The 22,502-nt window shown below is 46.7% G+C and overlaps 1 long non-coding RNA gene across 1 annotated transcript; it reads right to left on the bottom strand.

Moving 5' to 3' along the window:
• On the bottom strand, positions 16,790 to 21,175 carry LOC102161983. Its single transcript, XR_302330.3, has 2 exons — positions 20,821 to 21,175; positions 16,790 to 17,789 (listed from the first exon to the last, which is right to left on the bottom strand). It is a non-coding gene; the product is annotated as an uncharacterized LOC102161983 (long non-coding RNA).

Here is a 22,502-nt window from a genome sequence, read left to right as displayed (position 1 = left end):
CTGGATCCCATGGGCTGAGGGCAGCCCTCTGGGAAGATGGAGTCTCTGGCAGGTGGAACCCTCACTTACCGTCACTGTTTCTCAGGCTGGGCAGCTGCTCTGAGATCGTTTTCCTCATTCTGAGGGTCGGTCCAGCCTTCTGAGCTGCTCACCTCCGGGAGTAGTTTGTGGAGTTTTTTTCCCCCTTATTTATTTTTTTATTGACCTATAGCTGATGTACAATGTTGTCTTAGTTTCACGTGTATAGCAAAGTCATTCAGATATACATATCTCATTTATAGATATATATATATATACATATACATATATACACATCTCATTTATGTATTCTTTTTTCAGATTCTTTTCCATTACGGCTTATTACAAGACATTGAATATAGTTCCCTGTGGCCAGGACTAGGTTTCCATCAACTGCTCTCTCTTGCTGTTGGTTCTTTAGGGTCAGCATTTCATCAAATCTAATGATTAAGTTGGAACCTAAAGGAAATGAAGGGGGCCCAACTTTATACTGAGCAGAGCAATGTTTGCTTAACAGTCAGAGATGGAAAGCATTTGACTTCCAGAAACCCAAAAGCAGGCAGAGAAAGAAAGGTAATGACCCCTGCTGCCAAGCCTCTATCAGGAACCAGTCACATGACCCCCACATCTTCTCTAAGCCACAGGAGGGCTTTGCAAAGCAAAGGTGACTGATGCTGCTTTACAGATCTGGACACTGAAGCTGGGGGTGGGAGGGGGTGGGGGGGCGGTGCCCGATTTGTCAGAGTTCTTCCTCCAGGGCTTTCTCCTAGCAATGCTTCCCCCCCCCCACCCCACCCCGCCCCATCTCCTGAGCTCAGGACAAAGGCCTTCTATTCAATCACTTGCACAGCCTATTTTGACCCTTGAGATGTAAATAACCAAAATAACTAACTGTGGGTGGTTGATTTCTAACTTTTCCAGTGTGACTCAGCTGAGCAGCCAGGGCAGTCCTGGGGAACAGGTGCCTGGGGAAGGTGCAGGGCTGGGCGTCTGCTGTGGGCGGGGCTTGCTCTGGGAACCCGGTGCCTGGGCAGGAACGCAACGTCTGTCCTCAGGAGGGAGCATCTAGCCCTGAGATCCTGGTTTTCTTGACGCTACCACCAGCGCTGTACACACCCAATGGTGCCCTGTGCTGCGGCTTGCGATGCCCGGCGCTGTCAATCACGCTGCCCCAAGTAACCGCCCTCCCCTCCCCTACGAGGCGGGGGCTGCCCTCAGCTCAGATGTGCCATGAACTTGGTCTGAGCCTCAGTGGCTTTCCCCAGACTGGGCTGACGATCTTGTCCTGCCTGTCTTGTGGGGCCTCCACAAGATAAAACGAGGCCCCAGAGTGACAGTGCTGCTAAGCAGGATGGATTCCACAGCCTCAAATACTACTGTAACTCATGACCAGAAGACTTCTGCTTACTTCTGGATCCTGCTTGGTCCTCATTTGAGCTGAGTGTCGTGGTTATCACAGAACAGGCTCCCGTGCACTGAACTCCGCGTTTGCGCCAGGCACCTGGACTGACTCGTTTAATCAGCACATCAGCTCTGTGGCGCTGGAATGCCAGTGATCACCCCATTTACCCGACGAGGACGCTCAGAGGCAGAGTTTATGTCACTTGCTGCAGGTCCCAAATCTGTGATAGGGCTGTGAGTCGGGGACTCCAGAGCCCACACTGAGCCAGCCACTGGGATCCTGAATCTGAGAAGCAGCAGCTGCCTTAGGGCTGAGAGCGGAGGGACATTTCTGACGCGCTGAACACATCAACACTGATGGAAACCAGAGAAGGCCTGCCCTGGGTGCTTGCTTAAAAGGAAACCTCCCTGGCGGAAGTAGTTCTCCAAACACCTCAGCCAAGCAAGGATGCCAGGATTGAGGAAAGTAAATTTCATCCCATGTGTATCTCCCCCAGACCCCAGCGTGAGGTGACACTTGTGACCCCCACTTAGAAACACAGACATCAAGCCTGTGTGGCTGCATGCGATCTTATCAAATTTTCAAAAACTGTTGTTTGTGTCTCCTTAGATGTCTGGTTTTTGTTTTCAACCTGAGCACAGCTGTTGGGAGAAATTCTATTTACAGTCCTCACAGGTGAATGCCATTTTCCCAGTAATTCCAGGCAAAGCCATTGTGCAAGTCTTATCCCTGTGTGCTGGGTCCCTTCTTCCTGCCTGAATCTGCTCAGCTCTAGAAAAAACAAAAATCAAGTTGGTATTTTGCTGAATTTGAATAGCAACCAGAAAAGAAGGTCAAGTTTTAAAAGAAGCAACATGGGAGGGGAGTGGAATTAAATCTGCTCTGGGCTGGGTATGGATGATTCATTTCAAGCATTCTGGAAAGCACGTGATCAAAGGTATTTTTCTAAATAACCTCAAGCGCTAGTCGAGTTATTCTTTAAATTGCATGCCAGCCACATCTCCTCCCTGGTATTTTGCTTGGCAGGCGCTGAGCCTCTGCCACAGCCCGGATTTTCCTGCAGGCAGAGCCTGGCCTTGTTTTGACAGTGCTTTCTGCCGCTTTCCACTTCTGCCTGGAAGGATGGCACAGCCGCGGGGCCTGGTGAGGGATGTGCCTGGTGGGCTCCAAACTGGCAACGGCAGCTCTGCTTGGGCCCGAGGTCTTTTCTGCAGCCCAGGATATGGCTCGAGACCCTCAGGGTGGGCAGGACGAAGCCTGAGGTCTTCTCTCAAAGATGGCCCTGTTGAAATTCCTCTTTCAGGAAGATTCCACAGAAACAGTTAGGAACCCCCACGCAACTGTCTTCCCCAAACCTCCTCTACCAGCAACAGTCCCCCCCACACACTCTGCTCCCCCTCATCCAAAGCTTTCCAAGGTTGCTCTGGTGATGCTGCTCCAGGTGGGCCCTGGCCCAGCAGCCTGACCCCAGTTGAGCATCAGAGTCCTTTCTTTCTTTCTTTTTTTAGTTGAAGAATAGTCTGTTTACAATGTTGTGTTAGTTTCTGCTGTACAGTAAAGTGATTCATATATATATATATATATATATATATATATATATATATACACACACACACACACACACACACACACACACATAATTTCCTTTTTCCTTAGGCTAATCCACGTGGAGGTTCTCTCACATGCAACCAAAGGAGTTCTAATAATGTCATATGACTCTTTGGTACTCATGACCTCCCTGTGAGATATGAAGTCTCTGTAGCTGCACCTGATTTACCTGAATGGGCACCTTGTTTATAGATGGGCTCAAGAAAACTTGATGTTACAATGCAAATCATCCAATCCAGAAAATTAATGGTTAAAGGTTCCTACCCCCAAAAGAATTGTTTTTCAAAAAGGAATTTATGGGAAGGGATGGTTTCACTACCACTTTGTCAACTACATTGAAAATATTCTTTTGGGAGTTTCCATCGTGGCTCAGCAGAAACGAATCTGGCTAGTATCCATGAGGATGCAGGTTCAATCCCTGGCCTTCCTCCGTGGCTTAAGGATCTGGCATTGCCGTGAGCTGTGGGGTAAGTCACGGATGCGGCTTGGATCTGGCATTGCTGTGGCAGTGGCATAGGCTGGTGGCTACAGCTCCAATTCGACCCCTAGCCTAGAAACCTCCATATGCCATGTTATAGTTCCGTGTGATGAATTCATCAATGCAAGTGTAACTATCCCAGTAACTAAGGTTCATGTGTTCCCCCCCTTTATATTCACTCCTGGGGCTGATGTCTGTAAAAGCCGTCTCCTCTGGAGGCTCTGGCTGGTCGGTCCTCCTCCATCCATGGGGCTGCCTCCTCTCATCCTCCCAGCCCCCTCCTTCAGCTAAGTCCAGAACAAACCATTTGGGTCTACCAAGCCCTCCCTGACTTCTCGGTCCATAAGATGAGAGGAAATATCACTAGTAATATCAGATAACCATGAGGCAGGGGGATGGAGGGAGAAACTGAAAAGCAAAAGGCAATTTTTTTGTCTTTTTAGGGCCACACCCATGGCACATAGAGGTTCCCAGGATAGGGGTCAAATCAGAGCTACAGCCACAGGTGTACACCACAGCCACAGCAACGCCAGATCCAAGCCACAACGTATGACCTATGCCACAGCTCATGTCAATGCAGGATCCTTAACCCACTGAGCAAGGCCAGGGATGGAACCTGCATCCTCGTGGATACAAGTCAGATTCGTTTCTGCTGAGCCACATTGGGAACTCCACAAGGGGCAATTTCAATCATCTATTCCAAAATGTGTACGATATATCTATTCCACGTGGGTCCTGAAGACATGAAGAACAAGATACACACAGACCCACCCTCCTGCAGCTTCTTTTCCTGGGGGGAAACGGGCATTAGTCCAATAGGAACCAATGTCAAATGGCCACTGTGACCAATGTGACCAGCCAGTTTAGAGGCTGGAGAAGCCCCACCTCTGGCAGTGATGCTCTGATGGGCAGTTGGGCACTTCATTCCACTTCCTATACCAAAAGTTCCCCAGAAACAGACCTCCAGGAAAGGCCAAGACTAGAACTGGACAAGCATCTAAGGTCCCCTCTGCCTTGAGTTTCAAATCACTGCACAGGCATCAGTCATGATAGTGGCTAAGACTACTGCAAAAATGGATGGTGGTAGCCAGGAACCCTGTGGAGATGGATTCCTGAGCATGGGCAGGAATGTGTGACTGTGTGTGTGTGTGTGTGTGTGTGTGTATGTGTGTGTGTGAGAGAGAGAGAGAGAGAGAGCCAGTGAGCGTATGGTTATTTATTGAAGGGTTCTTTATGCCACGCCTGGGTGCTACTTAAACAAAGCGGGTGGAACTAATTGCCAAAGGCAGTAACAAAAACAAACAGAGGCTTATTCACCAAGTCTTTGAAGCTTTAACAAAATCTTTTTGGTGAAACATGAAGTACTTTGGGAAGACATGGGTGAAACATATCCATCCATGCATCCATCCATCCCTCCATTCATCATTATTCATCCCTCCATCCATCATCATCCCTCCCATTCATCCATCCATCATCCATCCTTCCATCCCTCCGTCCATCATCCATCCCATCCATCCATCCATCCATCCATTCACCCATTTTGGAGCTCAGGTGCACAGAGCTGAGATGACTACACTCCCTGGCTCAGGGGGCACTGCCATCCTGGCCTTGGGAAGGGACCACTCTTGTTCAATTCATTAATTCCTTTTTATCATTTTTCCTACTCTCCCTCCTAACCTGATACAGCCATTTATCTTAAATGCACACACTTGTTTGCACAGGCACTTGAAGGCCAGGCCTGTTTCATGTGCGGGCATTTTATTTGGGTATTCTGCACCTCATTCCATTTCCTACTTTTTTCTCTCTTCCTTCTGTGGTAGAAGATAGGAACTGCTATTTACTCAAGACAGGCCAGGAATACAAGGCCAACACAGAATGGATCTTCCCTGATGGTGATTCCAAGAGCAAAAGCAGATGCCCAAATACCAAGGAGCTGCTTCTTACCCTAGTTCTCCTCCACCTGGGACCGGGCCTCCTGGGTATAGGACACAAACGCTAAATTATCTGTGAATGTGCCTGGGTTGTTGGGCCAGTGGGAGTTTGGGTCAGGTTACTGTGTAAGTTCCATCAGTGCTCCCTTCTCCATTTTGAGGTGACTGGCTTCTCCATCCTGGACTTCTTTCTTCCTACAGAGAATGATCTGAACCTCCCCATGTCTGTTTCTTCCTGTTCTTGTCCCATTCTGGATTTGTCCTCTTCCAGGCTTAGGGTCAGCCCTTCTGTCCCTGCTGATTCCCAGTCCCAGGCTTAAAAACCGAATTATTAATTCACACAGGTGGCCAGGCTCTGAGCTTACACCACAGTTCTGGTGACCAGCTTCCTCTACAGTCACTTAAATTTCTGTTTACCAACATTAGGTAGCCCTACCAGAGAGAAGATAACACTTCCCTGCTGTGGTGCATTCAGACACTGCCCTGCGATGATGGCCAGTGAAATGTGAGCAAAAGGAAATGTGCTACTTCAGGGCAGACACTGTAAAAGCCACCAGGCTCTTTGCCATGAACACTTTTCCCTCTGCCACAGTGGCCACCAAAGGCCTGAGTTTCAGAATGTAGATGACATGGGCAGAGCCACAGCCAACATATAATCCACATGCTCATGGAGCGAAAAATAGACCTTTGTTATTATAAGTCTCTGAGGTTTGGGCTTATTTGTTACTGCAGCATATCCTAGTCCAGACTGATGGATACAGCCTCCAAACCTGAGTCTTACCATCATGGCCATGCAGGTGTGATTGCTTCTGCTGTTGCTAACAGCTAACATTCACTGAGCACCTGCTGAGCCCTTGACACTGGGCTGGGCCCTTTACACATTTTCCCCTGGTCAGTGCCAGTTCATATCTTATTGACATTTTGCAGGTGAGGAAACTAAATATCAGCTCACTTAGATAAATTGTCTAAGGTCACAAACAGCAGAACTGGATTTGGAACACAGATCTGACTCTAGAGCCCAGCTTCTTAAAACTATGATGTTATGGCAGTTAAATTTCTTCCAAGACTGAGTTCCCATCATGGCCCAGCAGTTAGTGAACCTGACTAGCAGCCATGAGGACATGGGTTTGATCTGGCTTGCTCAGTGGGTTAAGGATCCGGCATTGTAGTGAGCTGTGGGGTAGGTCACAGACATGGCTCTGATCCTGTGTTTCTATGGCTGTGGTATAGGCCAGCGGCTACAGCTCTGATTAGACCCCTAACCTGGGAACCTCCATATGCCACTAGTGCAGCCCTAAAAAGACAAAAAGACCAAAAAAAAAAAATTTCTTCCAAGACTAACCATATACCTTTCTCTTGCCGGTTTCCAGCTTGATGCCATCCACCATTACCCTAAAGCATCTGATTCATGCCCCCCAATGGCAGCCAGGCCTGGGGCACCTGCTGCTACTCTTAACTGCAGGATACGGAGACTCCTCTGCTCCTCATCCCTGTCCTCCCTCCCTCTCTGCAGCTGGGGACATCCCTAGGCCCTGTCTTCATGGGGGGCTGAGTTTCGTCTCCAAGACTTGGACATCTTGGCTGGGTTGCTTGTTACTGACAAGGCTCTAGCCCAGAAAACACCCTTCACCTCATCATCCTTCCCTTCTGACCCTTCTTTCCCCTCCATCCCCTAAATGTAGACAATTTCCAGTGTCCTGTGCTCAGCCAACTTTTCACTCTGTGTATAGACTCCGTCAACAATTTCAGCAGATCCTTCATTTCTACTATTACGTCCATGCAAAGGCCTCCCAAATTCCCATGCAGTTCCACGCTGGCCTCACTCCTGAGCCCCCATTTTGCTCTTCCCCCTCCTTGAGCCATCTTTCAGGAAACTTAAGATGAGTATCTCCCAAACTAAGCTCACTTCTCCTCCATTTCCCCTGTGGTCCATGTCTCCTGCCATCGTCATCTCTAGCAAGAGCCCCCTGCATCCTCTCCATTCCTGCTCATCATTCTCCAGACCTCTACTGAGCACCATGTTCTAGAAGCCTGAAGAATGGCCCCCTTTGTCCCTTCTCCCGTTCCTCACAGCCAGTCTGTTTCACCTCGCCATTGTTTCCAAGCACAGCCCCAGTCTTTATTCGGTTCCAGTAAAAGGAACGCTCTCCACACATGCCAACAAAAGAGGAATTTTGGCTCCCTTTTTCAAAAAGGAAAATCTGAAATCCGAAATATGTCTCCAAAAAGGGAACCCTCCTTCACTGTTGGTGAGAATGTAAATTGGTACAACCACTATGGAAAACAGTATGGAGGTTCCTCAGAAAACTAAATATAGAACCACCATATGATCCAGCAATCCCACTCCTGGGCATCTATCCAGATAAAACTACAATTCAAAAAGATATATGCACTGCTATGTTCACTGCAGCACTGTTCACAATAGCCAAGTCATGGGAACAACCCAAATGCCCATCGACAGTTGAATGGATGAAGAAGATCACACACACACACACACACACACACACACACACACACACACACGCACAATGGAATACTACTCAGCCATAAAAAGGACAAAATAATGCCATTTGCAGCAACATGGATGGAACTAGAGGTTATCATACTAAGTGAAGTAAGTCAGAAGGAGAAAGACAAATACCATGTGATATCACTTATATGTAGAATTTAAAATATGGCACAAATGAACGTACCTACAAAACAGAAACAGACTCACAGACGTGGAGAACTGACTTGTAGTTGCCAAGGGGGTGGGGGTAGGATGGGAGTTTGAGGTTAGTAGATGCAAACTATTGCATTTAGAATGGATAAGCAATGAGACCCTACTGTACAGCACAGGGGAATCTATACAGTCTCTTGGGATAGATCAGGATGGCAAGTAATGGGGGTTCCTCAGAAAACTAAATATAGTTTTATTTATATATATTCATATATATATATATGACCGGGTCACTTTGCTGTACAATAGAAATTGGCACAACACTGTAAACCGACTACACTTCGATTTAAAAAAAGGAACGTATCTCCAATGAAGAAGGCAATTTGCTTGCAATTAAATGGAATTTATAAAAAGTTACTTAAAGAGAAAGGCACTTTATTTATTTGGATGCTATGCTCTAAAATTTCTATATCTTTTATGGAAGCTGAATATTTAACATAGGGAATTAAAGAGCTTTGTTTAGCCAAGGAAGCAGTTCCAAAACACAGGATTTCAAATCAGATTAAACACTGTTTTCACCATTGTGAGTGACAGATTTTCCTCCGTTTTGTGTTTTTTTCCCTTCAGTGTTGAGTGATAAGGATGGCCTTACTAGCGAATTGTTTTTTTTTTCCCCCCCGAGACTATGTTTGCCTGCTTGCATTGATAATTGTATTACTTAGATGTCAAGATTCCATGCTTTAGATAACCATGGAAAGTCCTAAACATAATAGATTCGTCTTTTGGTTAATCATGACTCCACCCATCCCTGAACTTAAAATGAACTCGTGGCATATATTTTCTTCATCTTGCCTGGGGCTAATACCTCTCATCCTTTTATTCACTAAAAATCTCTCATCTGATTTTGCACATTTGAAACCGCCCCTCTGCTCTCTTCCCTGCAACTGAACATTCACAAAAGCTTTCTGTTGTTGCTGTGGGTTGAACTGTGTCCCCTCAAAAGATAGGGTGCCGTCCTAACCCCCATACCTGAGAATGTGGCCTTATTTGGAAAGAGGGTCTTTGCAGATGTCATCAAGTTAAAATGAGGTCCGCTGGCCTAGGGATGGGCCTAATCCAGTGACTGGTGTCCTCAGAAAAGAGAGATTTGGGCACAGAGACACATGGAAAAATGCCAGGTGACAGCAGAGTGGAGATTTACCTCTATACATGGAAAAAGAAACTCAAAGAATTGCTGGCCACCAGCAGAAGTCAGGATGAGGCAAGGAAGGACCCCATCTCGAGCCATCAGAGGGAGCGTGGCCCTGTCAACACCTTGATTTTGGATTTCTGGCCTCCAGCACTGGGGAGGAATGAATTTCTGTTTTAAGCCACCCCAATTGTGGTCATTTGTTACCACAACTCTAGGAAATACTTACAGCTGTTGTTTTCTGAGAGTCTCTAAACCTAAAATACAGTGTGGAGTTCTCCCATGTGGCTCAGCAGAAATTAATCTGACTAGGATCTATGAGGACGCAGGTTCAATCCCTGGCCTCATTCAGTGGGTTAAGAATCTGGTGTTGCTGTGACCTGTGGCGTAGGCTCGGATCACTGTGTTGCTGTGGCTGTGGAGGAGGCCTGAGGCTACAGCTCCAATTTGACCCCTAGCCTGGGAACCTCCACATGCCGTGGGTGCAGCCCTAAAAAGACAAAAATAAAATAGAATAAAATAAAATACAGTGAAGGGCTTTTAAATACTTCAACATACTTGACCTTACTCTCCAAATCCCATGTAACTTTGCAGGCTCTGCCCACACCCACCAGTCTCCTGAAGGTCATGGAATTTTCCCTGCATCCTGGAGCATCCGGGACTTGTCCACTTCAAACTTTTTTTTTTCTTCTCTTTACAGCCTCACCTGCAGTGTATGGAGGTTCCTGGGCAAGGGGCTGAATAGGATCTGTAGCTGCCGGCCTATACCATGGCCACAGCAACACCAGATCTGAGCCACATCTGTGATCTTTGCCTCAACTTGCAGCAAGCCGGGTCCTTAACCCACTGAATGAAGCCAGGGATCAAACCTGCATCCTCATGGAGATTACCTCAGGTCCTTAACCTGCTGAGCCACAGTGGGAACTCCTCACCTACACTGTTTTCACTATTTTTCTCTCCCTCCTATTAATATAATCTACTTCCTTTTTTTGCTTTGGTTTTTTTTGGGTTTTTTTGGGGGGTGGGCTACAGCATATGAAATTTCCCAGGCTAGGGGTCAAATCGGAGCTGTAGCTGCCAGCCTACACCACAGCCCCAGCAACTCGGGATCTGAGCCAAATCTGTGACCTACACCACAGCTCACGGCAACACCGGATCCTTAACCCACTGAGCGAGGCCAGGGTTCAAACCCAAAAACTCATGGTTCCTAGTCAGATTCATTTCCTCTCTGCCACGACAGGACCTCCAATACAATCTACTTCTGGTTTGAAATCATTGTTGAAACAAAAAGTGCCAGGACATGGGGTGGGAAGAGTAAGTGTGAGTCTAACTTCTCTGAGTCTTAGAGAGTTTCCCTAGGAAACGATCATCCGCCCGCTCCTTCTGCCTCAGGGAATTGCACATAAGACACCAGGTACTGCAAGTGAAAATGCCTTGTTGGTGTGGAATGTTATAAACGTGGACTTGCTACTTATTATCACTTGTTATCCAGCTCTTAATTAGTAGAAGCTTGTCAAAGGCAAGGCAGGCGTAGTTTGCTCTAGATGTGATGTGGGTTGGCGCAGTGTTTCTGGTACAGAGAGTGCTGCAGGACGAGTGAATTTGTTCAAGAAACAGCCTCCCCGCGGCCCCCTCCCCACCTCCCCCATGCCCACCCAGGCTTCTGTGCTAACTCTGCCCCTTTCCCCAGGGACCAGCCCTTCCCAGGCACCTCTGCCCCTGGCTGAAGTCTGCCCCTCTGGGTCCAGGCACAGCCGGATGGATGGACCAGGGCCCCTCACTCATTGAAGGGCTTAGGCAAACCATGCAAAGTTGGGAAATAGTCTTCTTGCGGGCAGATGCTTCACAGTGACCTCATCAGAGGCTGATGGGCACTTTCTCGTTCCCTGGAGGGTGGGCTCTCCAATGGGCATCTTGCCAGTCAGACCTGCATGGCAAATAAAAAGCATGAGTACCATCCTGGCCTGATTTCTCCCATTTGGCTTTGTTAAGATAGAACGTGGAATGATGAGGGGTTAAACCTGCCACGTTGTAAGATCTCAATTGAAAAATGCAACCTCCTGTCATGCACCGTAATTGAGTTGATGTATATACATCATAAAATTAGTATGAACCCTTCACATGCACACACCCCTCACCCTAATACCAAACTTCCGAATTCCATCTTATTCAAACCCTTATGCCAAATATTTCAGATATTTAGAGAAAGAACTTTTTTTTGAAAAGTCACCAGACCAGAGTTGCTGTGTTCCTTTAAGTAAGTCACATAACCTCTCTGAACTTCAGTTTCTCCAGCAATAAATTAAGGATAATTAACCCTAGCCCACAGGATGATTATCCATGCATTACAGATGCCCATGCAGGGGAAATATATAATGATAGCATTCCTATTATTTCCTGCTTTCGAGTAGATCCATAATTCTCTTAAAACCTGGGGATTTTTATAAAAGTCCAATAAGAAGAAATAAGCAAAGAAAACATAAGAGGCGGGTTCCCTTTGTGACTCAGCAGTAACGAACCTGATTAGAATCGATGAGGATGCGGGTTCGATCCCTGGCCATTCTCAGTGGGTTAAGAATCCAGCATTGCTGTGAGCTGTGGTGTAGGTCGTAGATTCGGCTTGGATCCTGAGTTGCTGCGGCTGTGGTGTAGGCTGGCAGCTACAGCTCCAATTGGACCCCTAGCCTGGGAACCTCCGTATGCTGCAGGTAAGGCCCGAAAAAAGAAGAAAAAAAAAAAAAGGAAGGAAGAAAGAAAGAGAAAACATGAAAGGAATAGTTGTACCCTCCCATCGCAACAGGGATTTCTCGAGCTGCCCATGAAACAAGTGAGCCTGACTTTATACATTGCTCTTCAGACCTTGTGGTGGCACCAATACAGCTGTAGCTTGGGGTAGAAGCAGCTGCCACCTTCCCAGACCAGAGGCACCCTGGAGGAGGCCTGGGCACAGAAGTGTGGGGAGGTGAGGAGAGGGGCACACTCCAGAAGCCTCCAGATCCTTTGGGGGGGTTGGGGGGGAGCTCTCTCCTGAAAAAAGACACCGCTGCTAAAGCCATGACCTTCCTGCCACCCTGCTTGTGAGGTGATCCTGGAGGCACCAAATTAGACTCCTTCAGGATGCCCTGACCAGGTATGTTTGCCAACTTCACCAGCTAGTTTATGCCAAACTGAGCGGAGAGCTTTGGTTCATTCCCCTCCCCCCACAGGCCAGTCTGTTCCACATGTGGTGGCTTCTGTGGGTCGACATATCAAACTCCACTCCCACCCCGTTCAATTGTGCTGTCCTGCATGGAAGGAACTGGAAAGTTGACGTTTCCCAGACTTCTTGGCAGCTGGGGTTCAGGGTAAGACTTGGGACCTACGGATCAGATGGTGGCACAGGCACTTGCAAGCACCAACTGAGGCAAAAGGGGCTGGTCCTGGGCCAGCCCCTGAGGCAGCCTCTTCCTGGTCAGGGGGGGAGCCTCCTCTTCCTTGGCAGCACACTGTGCATGAGTTTAAATATTGTTCCTGTTTATTGTGCAGCGTATTTTTTTTTTTTTCATCCTTTCCAGTGATTCTGAAGGCGAGCCTTAGCCCGACATGAATCTCCCTCTGTTTAGACAGAGCCGATTCTGGATTCTGTTATCTGCAATCAAGAGCATGGACCAATACAGTCAACTACATTTTGCAGACCCCAGAGATGAAACACCCCCTTCAGGGTGCCAGGGAAGCTCTTGCTTATGACTTTCTTTAAAAAACATAAGCTGGGGAATTCCTGCTGTGGAGCAGTGGGTTAAGGATCCCACATTGCTGCAGCTGTGGCATGGGTTGGAGCTCCAGCCTGGATTTGATCCATGACCTGGGAATTTCCATATGCCACCAGGTGTGGCCAGAAAAGAGGAAAAAACAAAAACAACAAAACCAAGGTAACCTGGCATCAGCATGTGAATATATTATGAAGTGTCTAATGCCCAATGTAAATAAATACAACCAAGACTCTAACGAAGCGTCGTTTGCCACAACCCACAAGTTGAAAACAGTTTGATTCACAAAGGCAAGTGGGAAAGAAAAAAGTCGCAAAAGCAAAGGGTTGCCCAGAATGACATCTGAAAAGACTGGTTTTCACTTACTATTTGGTGGTCGTTCAGGCTGGACATGTATCTATCCACTGTCTGTTACAAATGAAAATTCTTGATTCTAATGGGAAAGAGTTGCTCATCATTTAGGCTCTCGTGTCAGACACCCAAAGCTGAATTATTGCCAGAGCTAATGCCATTTTTACGATCATCTGCAGCATTTCAACTAGGTACTTGCACATAATTTCTTCCTTTGTTTTTTTCCTGTCTTTTTAGGGCTGCACCCATAGCATATGGAAGTTCCCGGGCTAGGGGTCGACTTGCAGCTAGAGCTACAGGCCTACACCTCAGCCACAGAAACTCGGGATCTGGAGCCACATCTGTGAACTACACCACAGCTCACAGCAACGTTGGATCCTTAACCCACCGAGTGCGGTCAGGGATCTAATCCACATCTTCACGGATATTAGTTGGGTTCTTAACCCACTGAGCCACAGTGGGATCTCCTGTGCACAGAATTTCTTTGGCTGCAAATTCCACCCACAGGAGGAAAACAAGCAATATTAAATAATTTTTGAAAGATTCCTCTTTGATATTTTTAGGCAAAGGCATTTTGAATTTTTAAGTTGTGGAGACAGCCTGCTGTCAGGCAGGGAAGGTTCTATCCTGGGCCTGGCTCCATGTACCCTGGCAACGCTCATGCACAGAGTGTTACTTGAAAAGTTAACCTGCCTCAACTTAGCACTAGAGTCTTTGAACCACGAGAACGACATGCCCCTTAAGGAGCCTTTGCATCGGTAACCCTCGGTCTCTGATGAACCTGAAGCCACTGGTGAAAAGCCTCATAGGAGACCACTGGGGGCCTGGGGACAGAGATGGCTGTTCAACACGAATAAAGAGAGAAGAAATAACGACTTCCTCTCTGAAGACGTAATGGGTCTTACTGATTGAAACCTGGACCAAATTCTGCTGACCGCTAGGAATTTAATATGAAAAATGGCCTCGCCACGAACACTCATAACAGAAAATTACCATATGGAAAAGTTATCAATGTGTCCTTTTTGGAAGCAGGAAATCACGGCAATATGTTTAAGCATCCAAAAAAAGAAAAAAAAAATCCATTAAACATGTTTCTGGGCATTTTTCCTCTCATGGGGGTGAGAACAGCATTCCCATTAACGGCGGCGTCAACTATTCATGTTCTCAGAAGTGGCCCAGGGCTAATCGCAGATGAAGGGTATAAATTCTGCTCAAGAGCCCAGGCTCCCAGGCACGGCTCCCACGCCCACACCCACCAGTTCCTGTGGGTTCGGGCGTTCCGATGGAGACCTTATTTATTCCAGAAACCTTTATTCCAGCCCAGGCCCCACACATCAAGACGCAGTTACATCACCTTCTCCCAGATCCCACTGAGAGGGAGTGAGGGGTGCAGGCAGCTGGGGAAGGGGAGGGGGAGGGCACAGGCAGGTTCAGGATGTAAGGCAAACTTCTTCTCCTTCAGTTGGCCTTTTCTTCTTTTCTTTCTCTGGGTACAGCCCAGGGCAGGCTGCTTTGATCTATCTTTTCAGCAATTGGTAGGTTAAGGGTCAAGCTGGGATACTTAGTAATTGCTTAATGGGGCATCAGTCAGAAGAGACAGGCTCCTTGGGGTGGGAGACTGGGGGAGGAAGGCACACACCCCCTCCCCCGCTGCCGGGGGAGCGGGGGCAGAGCAAGGGGCGGGGATGTCTTGTTAGGGGTTCTTGGGGTGAATGTGGCCTGGCCTTGCCAGCCAGTGGTTGCTGAGGAACAGGCAGTCTGTTCTTCCTGGTTCTTCCATTGTTTCACATTTCAGTTCTATTCAAGTGAAAATGTGCAAAATGTCCCAGTTCTTTCTTCCCTGAGCAGCTGGGAGAGAGGCTTGTTGGGGAAAAGCTAGGAAACAAAGACAGGAGTATAGCACTTATATGTGGAATCTAATTTTTTAAAATGATACAAAAGAACTTAATTTATTTTGTCTTTTTGCCTTTTCTAGGGCCACTCCCCATGGCATATGGAGGTTCCCAGGCTGGGGGTCTAATCAGAGCTGTAGCCGCCGGCCTACACCAGAGCCACAGCAATGCCAGATCCTTAACCTACTGAGCAAGGCCAGGGATCGAACCTGCAACCTCCTAGTCGGATTCGTTAACCACTGAGCCACGATGGGAACTCCAAGAACTCACTTATAAAATGGAAACAAACTCACGGATTTCCAAACCAATCTTACTGTGACCACATAGGAAACCTTGGGGGGAGGGAAGAAGAATTGGGAGGGTGGGAATAACACAGAAACACTATTGTGTAAAATAGATGATGAACGAGAACTTACTGTGTAGCACAGGCAGATCTACTCTATAGTCTGTAATACCCGAGATGGGAAAAAGGAATGGATCTATTTATATGCATGACAGCTTCACTTTGCTGTACACCTGAAACTAATACTGCATAAGTCAACTACAGATATATATATATCTGGTCCACTGAGAATCCCTTGAGAGAGTGATGGGGTTTTTTTTCCCTCTTCTTCCAACATGGCGTTAGCTTGGCAATGCCATGAAATATCCTTTCTAATAACCAGTTGAGGAAAGCTAGAACAGTCCCAACAGAAGAAGAAGAAGAAGCTGTTGAAATAAAATCATTCACTCTCAGACATAGTACAGCTCAGAGCCCCAAGAACATGAGGTTTAATTTAAGGTAAGACATTTAAGGATGAGGTGCTGCAGGAAAGGCTGTGAATTTATATCTGTTGGATGTCATCCTCCCACGGCCTAAGTTAGGACTCTAGAAGTTTCCTCTGCCCAGTAGGCAACGGGGGTGTACAAGCCTGGAGTTACCCATGGGGAGCCACTGGCCCATTATGGGGTGGACGGGACTCAGAGCTGTGAGGCCGGGTGGTGGATTCAGCGGAGGGTGGAGGCTTGGGAGGCAGAGTGGGTTTCTCTTCCTACATCCGAAACAGCCTTCACTGGTACAAGGACTTTAAGACACTGGGGTATCAAAATTGTATGTCCTCATGCATTCAATGGTATCACTTATATGTGGAATGTAAAAAAAATGATGCAAATGAACATATATTTACAAAACAGAAATAGACTTATAGACTTAGAAAAGAAACTTATGGTTACTGAAGAGGACAGGTGGAGTGGGGAGGGATGGACTCAGGGTGTGGGAATGGCAAACGCACACTCTTGTATCCGGAATGGATGGTCAACAGGGACCTGTCGTATAGCACAGGGAACTCCACTCAAGGTCCTGTGATAACCTATGTGGGAGTGGATGTGTGTATAGCTATAACTGAGCCACTTTGCTGTGCAGGGGAAATTCACACCACATGGCAAATCAACTATACTTCAATAAAAGTTTTAAAAATGCATTTGATTATATCCATAATAGATACATAAAAATATATAAATATATTAATACAGATATAATCACAGATACATGAAATATGTTTACTTGTAAAATTTTTTTTTTTTTTACGTGCATGAAAACATCAGTGAGGAAGGAAAAGTCACTTCTTGAGCAAGCCCTTTTGGGGCAGAAGGAATTTTAGCAGAGCAAGGAGGAAAAGGCAGAAGCAGCATTTGATGTGGGGATGGCTGGGTCACACGCAGGGAAGGCGGTGTAGGGGAACTGGAAAATGGACCATGGAGCTGGGTTGTGCTGGGATGAAGGAGGGTCCTGAGGAGGTCAGGACTGCGGATTTGGTGTAGCGGCCACTGTACCAGCCCTGAGGTTGAGTCCAGGTGGCAAAGGCGTCAGAGCCCTGTGATAACATAGCTGCCCACTGGGTCTCCAATCATCACTGTGGGGGAGGAGGTTCAGGCAGGTCTAGGGGGAGATGGTGGCCCTTGGGGTCTGGGGTTACTCAGGACAGTGTCAGTTTAGCAACAAGCACAGGCCTTTTAGCATGTCGACCCTTGGTCTGGCTGTACAGTGTACACCAATACCGGCCTGTCCAGGGCTCTCTAAGCTCACACCCTGGCAGCTGTGTGTCGGTTCCCCGAAGATGACCGGCTTCACAGATTAACGGGTTTCTTTCCAGGCGCTTGGGTTTTGTCTTCTCTCCTACGACTCTTGCAAAATCTGCACGGAGTTCAGGGCACAAAATTTCGGAGCCCTTCCTCAGGCTGCATCTACAGTCATTTTCTTCCACTCGCTGGATTCTGGAGTTACTTCCGGCCGATTAGAAAGCTGGTGAGCATCCCGTGTTAGGGCTGAACCCCAGAACCGAGAGTCAGGGGGATGGAAGGAGGAGAGGAGCAAAGGAAACACCAGGCAACACGCATCTCCCAGCGTTCAGTCGCCCAGGGACTCGAGCAGATACGGGAGAAGGCGTTTAAAGGCAGAACTCAGCTTCCAAGCACAGTTCACTGGAAGAAAAGTCCCATCATTTATAGGACTTAGCAGCTGGGAGGATGAGCTGGACTGGGGAGAAAAGGAAAAAGGAGAAGTCAGAAGGTTTTAGACAAGTTCAGTGGGAGATATCCAAATGGAAATATTGGGGGGCCATTAGCTATGTGGGCATAAACCTGTCAGAAACAGAAGATTTGGAAGATTTTGGAGTAAGAACCACGGGACTGGATTCTCCCAGGAAAGAAGGAGCCGGGCAAGAGGCTGAAGAGAGAACCTTGGTGACCCGCTCACTTCTGGGGCTGCAGGAAGATGAGAAGGAGGAAGGGTGGGGGCACCGGGGAGGAGGAGGAAGATGGTGGGGGCTGGGAGTGAAGGACATGATGCTGAACGAATGGATGAGGCTTCAAGAAGAAAGGACTGGACTGGGAGTTCCCATCGTGGCTCAGTGGTTAGCGAATCCAAGAACCATGAGGTTGCGGGTTCGATCCCTGGCCTTGCTCAGTGGGTTGAGGATAGGGCGTTGCCATAAGCTGTGGTGTAGGTTGCAGACGTGGCTTGGATCCTGCGTTGCTGTGTCTCTGGCGTAGGCCGGCGGCTACAGCTCTGATTAGACCCCTAGCCTGGGAACCTCCATATGCCGAAGAAGCGGCCCTAGAAAAGGCAAAAAAAGACAAAAAAAAAAAAAAAAAAAGAAGAAGAAGAAGAAAGGACTGGACAGCTGAAATACCGGTGATGGATGTTGTCATTGTTTTGGTTAACTCTTATTCAGCCTGGAACTCATATACAATTAGCCCATTCAGAGAGTACAGGTCAGCGGTCCTTAGTACATTCACAGAGTTATATAGGCTTCACCACAATTGATTTTAGAACATTTCATCACCCGAACAGCCCTATACCCTTTATCCACATCCTGAACCCAGATGCCCCCAGCAGTGGGCAACTCTAATCCATTTTCCATCTCTATCAATTTGCCTACTTTGGAGTTTCCTATAAATGGAATCCTCAGTTATTTGTCTTTTGTGACCGCCTTTCTTGCACTAAGCATAATGTTTCCAAAGTTCAGTCGTGGTGTAGCACGCATCAGTTCTTCATTCCTTGTTATGGCCAAATAATATTCCAATGTGTGCATAGACCACATTCTGTGTAGTCCATTCATCAGCTGATGGACACTGGGTGGGGGTGGGCAGTGTTTCGTCATTTCCGGCTGTGATGGATAATCCTGCTAGAAACATTCATGTACAAGGCTCTGCGTGTACATTTGTTTTCATTTCCTTTGGGTATATCCTTAAAAGTGGAATTGCTGACGGGAACGGTAACTCTGTGTTTGTAAGGAACTGTAGGTCTATTCTCCAAAGTGACTGCCCCTTTTACATTCCCAAAAGCAGTGAGGGTTCTGATTCCTCCACATCTCCTGCTTATTTTCATTTTTTTGTTTTGTTTTGTTTTTGAAATAAGGGCCTACCTAGTAAGTGTGAAGTAGTATCTCCTGGTGGCTTTAATTTGCATTTCCATAATGACTCAGCATGTTGAGTATCTTTTTACATGCTTATTGACTATGCATATAATCTTTGAAGAAAAATCTATTCAAATCCTTTGCCCATTTAAAAAATTGAGTTATTTGTCTTTTATAATTGAGTTGTAAGAGTTTTCAAATATATTCCAGAGACAAGTCCCTTACTAGGTACACGACTTGCAAATATTTTCTCCCATTTAATTTCCTTTTTTTTGGGGGGCTGTACCTATGGCGTATGGAGGTTCCCAGGCTAGGGGATGAGTCAGAGCTATAGCTGCTGGCCTACACCACAGGCATAGCAACACAGGATCTGAGCTGCATCTGTGACCTACACCATAGCTCACAGCAATGCCACATCCTTAAACAACTGAGGGAGGCCAGGGATTGAACCTGGGTTGTCTGCTGAGCCAGGATGGGAACTCCCATTTACTTTTTTTTTTTTAATTTTAATGATTTTTATTTTTTCCATTATAACTGGTTTGCAGTGTTCTGTCAATTTTCTACTGTACAGCAAGGTGACCTAGTCACACATACCTATATACATTCTATATACATTTCTCACATTATCATGCTCCATCATAAGTGGCCAGATATAATTCCCAGTGCTATACCGCAGGATCTCATTGCTTATCCATTCCAAAGGCAATAGTTTGCATTTATTAACCCCAAACCATTTACTTTCTTGATAGCATCATCACAAATTGTAATGAAGTCTGACTGATCTATTCCCCTCTGTTTGGTTTTTTGTATCTTCAGTGTCCTATCTAAGACTCCTTTGACAAATCCAAGGTCATGAAGATTTACCCCTAGGTTTTCTTCTAAGAGTTTTATAGTGTTAACTCTAACATTTATGCATTTGATCCATTTCAAGTTAACTTTTTACATAGTGGGAGGTAGGGGTCCAACTCATTTTTTGTGTCTCGATATCCCCTTGTCCTAGCACGATTTGCTGTTAATGACTATTCTTTCCCCATTGATTTGTCTTGGCATCCTTGTTGCAATTAAGTGACCCTAATTGTCAGGTATAAGTAATTGTTATTTCCAGACTCTCAATTCTATTTCCCTTATGTTTTATACCTACCTTCCAGGCACTAGTGTGATATTTTTATTTTTATGTTAATTTAGAGTACAAATGTCTGTTTCTTGATGTGTTGACCCTTCAGATTCATTCCTCTTAGACCTCCAGTGCCCTGTGAGTTCAAAGAACACCTACCAAACCCACCTTGGACAGCACAAGCCCCATCTGCTGTGTTAATAAATCCCCAGGGGGGAGTTCCCGTTGTGGCGCAGTGGAAACGAATCTGCTGTGTCACAATGGGAACGAATCAGCTGGTATCCATGAGGATGCAGGTTGGATCCCTGACCTTGCACAGTAGGTTAAAGGATCTGGCGTTGCCATGAGCTGTGTGTAGGTGGCAGAGGCTCAAATCCTGTGTTGCTGTGGCTGTGGCTGTGGCCGGCTGCTGTAGCTCTGATTTGGCCCCTAGCCTGGGAACTTCCATGTGCCATGGGTGGGGCCCTAAAAAGCAAAATATAAATAAATAAATAAATAAATAAATAAATCCCCAGGAAAAATACCTTTTGACTTACCTGCCAGCTTCACTTTCTCTGAAGACCACAATCAACACAACTGGCTCTCAACACAGCCTGAAGTGGGCAGGCATTGCCTCAGCTCTATGCTTTAGACTTGGCCACAGTGGATGCTGAAGAAGTCCGATGAGAACAAGGTAAAAGATAGGATGCTGGAGTTCCCTGGTGCCTCAGTGGGTTAAGGCACCAGCGTTGTCACTACTGTTGCTCGGATCACTGCTGTGGCACCGGTTCCATCCGTGGCCTGAGAACTTCTGCATGCCTTGGGCACAGCCACAAAAAGAAAAAAAATTCTTGTCAATTACCTGACCGGTGCATCCACAGCCAGCAAAAGCACAGGGTGGTCAAAGCACTGGCTGGGACAGTAGGGCGACCCTGTCTCCATCCTCTCTCTGCTCCCTAAGGCACTGTTCCCTGTCAAGTAACTAAACCCCTCCAGGCTCCATACCATCATCTGTCAAAGGGGATAATAGGAAAACTGTTCTCAGAGAGTGGTTGTGAAGATTAAATAAAGTAATGCCTGCTTGCTCTTAGCCCAGAGCCCAGCACAGGAATGCCAATAAAATTAGTTCAGACCATATGAGAACTGAGCAGTGCTCTACCTATGACATCACCAACTGTCTAAATCAGTATGTCTCAAATGTTACACACATTAAAAATCTCCTGGAAGTCTTTTTTTTTTTTTTTTCTTTTTAGGGCAGCACCTGACATATGGAAGTTCCCAGGCTAGGGGTCAAATCAGAGCTGCAGCTGCCGGCCACAGCCATAGCAACGCAGGACCCGAGCTGCATCTGTGAACTACGCCACAGGTCACGGCAACACTGGATGGCTGACACACTGAGTGAGCCCTGGGATCGAACCAAACCCACATCTTCATGGATACTAGTCAGATTCCCTTCCACTGTGCCACAGCGGGACCTCCCTTGGAAGTCTTCTTAACACACTTTGCTGCGGCCCATCCCTAGAGTTTCTGGTTGAGCGGAACTGGGTGGGACTTGAGAATTTGGATTTCTAACAAGTTCTCAGGTGATGCGGAAGCTGTTGGCCTGAGGAACATACTTGGAGAACCACTGGTCTGAATTATTAAGGGCCAAGAAAACAAATGCCATCCATCCACGGACATCTTAAATTCTTAAGTGAAAAGACTTTAAATAAAGGCCCTAGCACTCAGTCAACCCCGGACATTGACAGTTTGCTCCCATCTGAACCTCATATCCAAAAAAGGAAAAGTGACTTTAATTAGAAATTTCTGGAACGCAGAAATACAGTCAAGCCCCGTTGCCATGATGAAAGCATCTTTCACTTCAGGGCAAACCCTCACTTGCCTTGAAAGGAAGAATCTTGAGAGGTGTGCAACAGCACACATGCACAAAAAAACATTGAATGAGGCTGTCTTGGTTATAGAATCCTGCTCACTGTCAATGCAAGTGTGAGACTCAAGCCACTGAGAAAAGCTTCCTTCTCACCCAAACCTTGTAACAAAACATACTGATAGCTTGTCCATACAGGAAATGCATCTCTTCTGCCTACTTGGGAGGGGCTAGAAATAGTTCCTTGGAGAACATTTTTCTATAATTAGCTTTTCACTTCAAGTGAACTGTGTGTGATGGATTTTGTATCACTAAATGTTCTTCCTGGGCAAAGTACACGGGGATGCATCCGTTAGCATAGAAACTTAATGA

This window comes from Sus scrofa, chromosome 3, assembly GCF_000003025.6.
Source record: "Sus scrofa isolate TJ Tabasco breed Duroc chromosome 3, Sscrofa11.1, whole genome shotgun sequence".
NCBI classification, from domain to species: Eukaryota; Metazoa; Chordata; class Mammalia; order Artiodactyla; family Suidae; genus Sus; species Sus scrofa.
The sequence above is the reverse complement of the archived record's forward strand: the minus strand, read 5'-3'. Positions and strand labels throughout refer to the sequence as shown.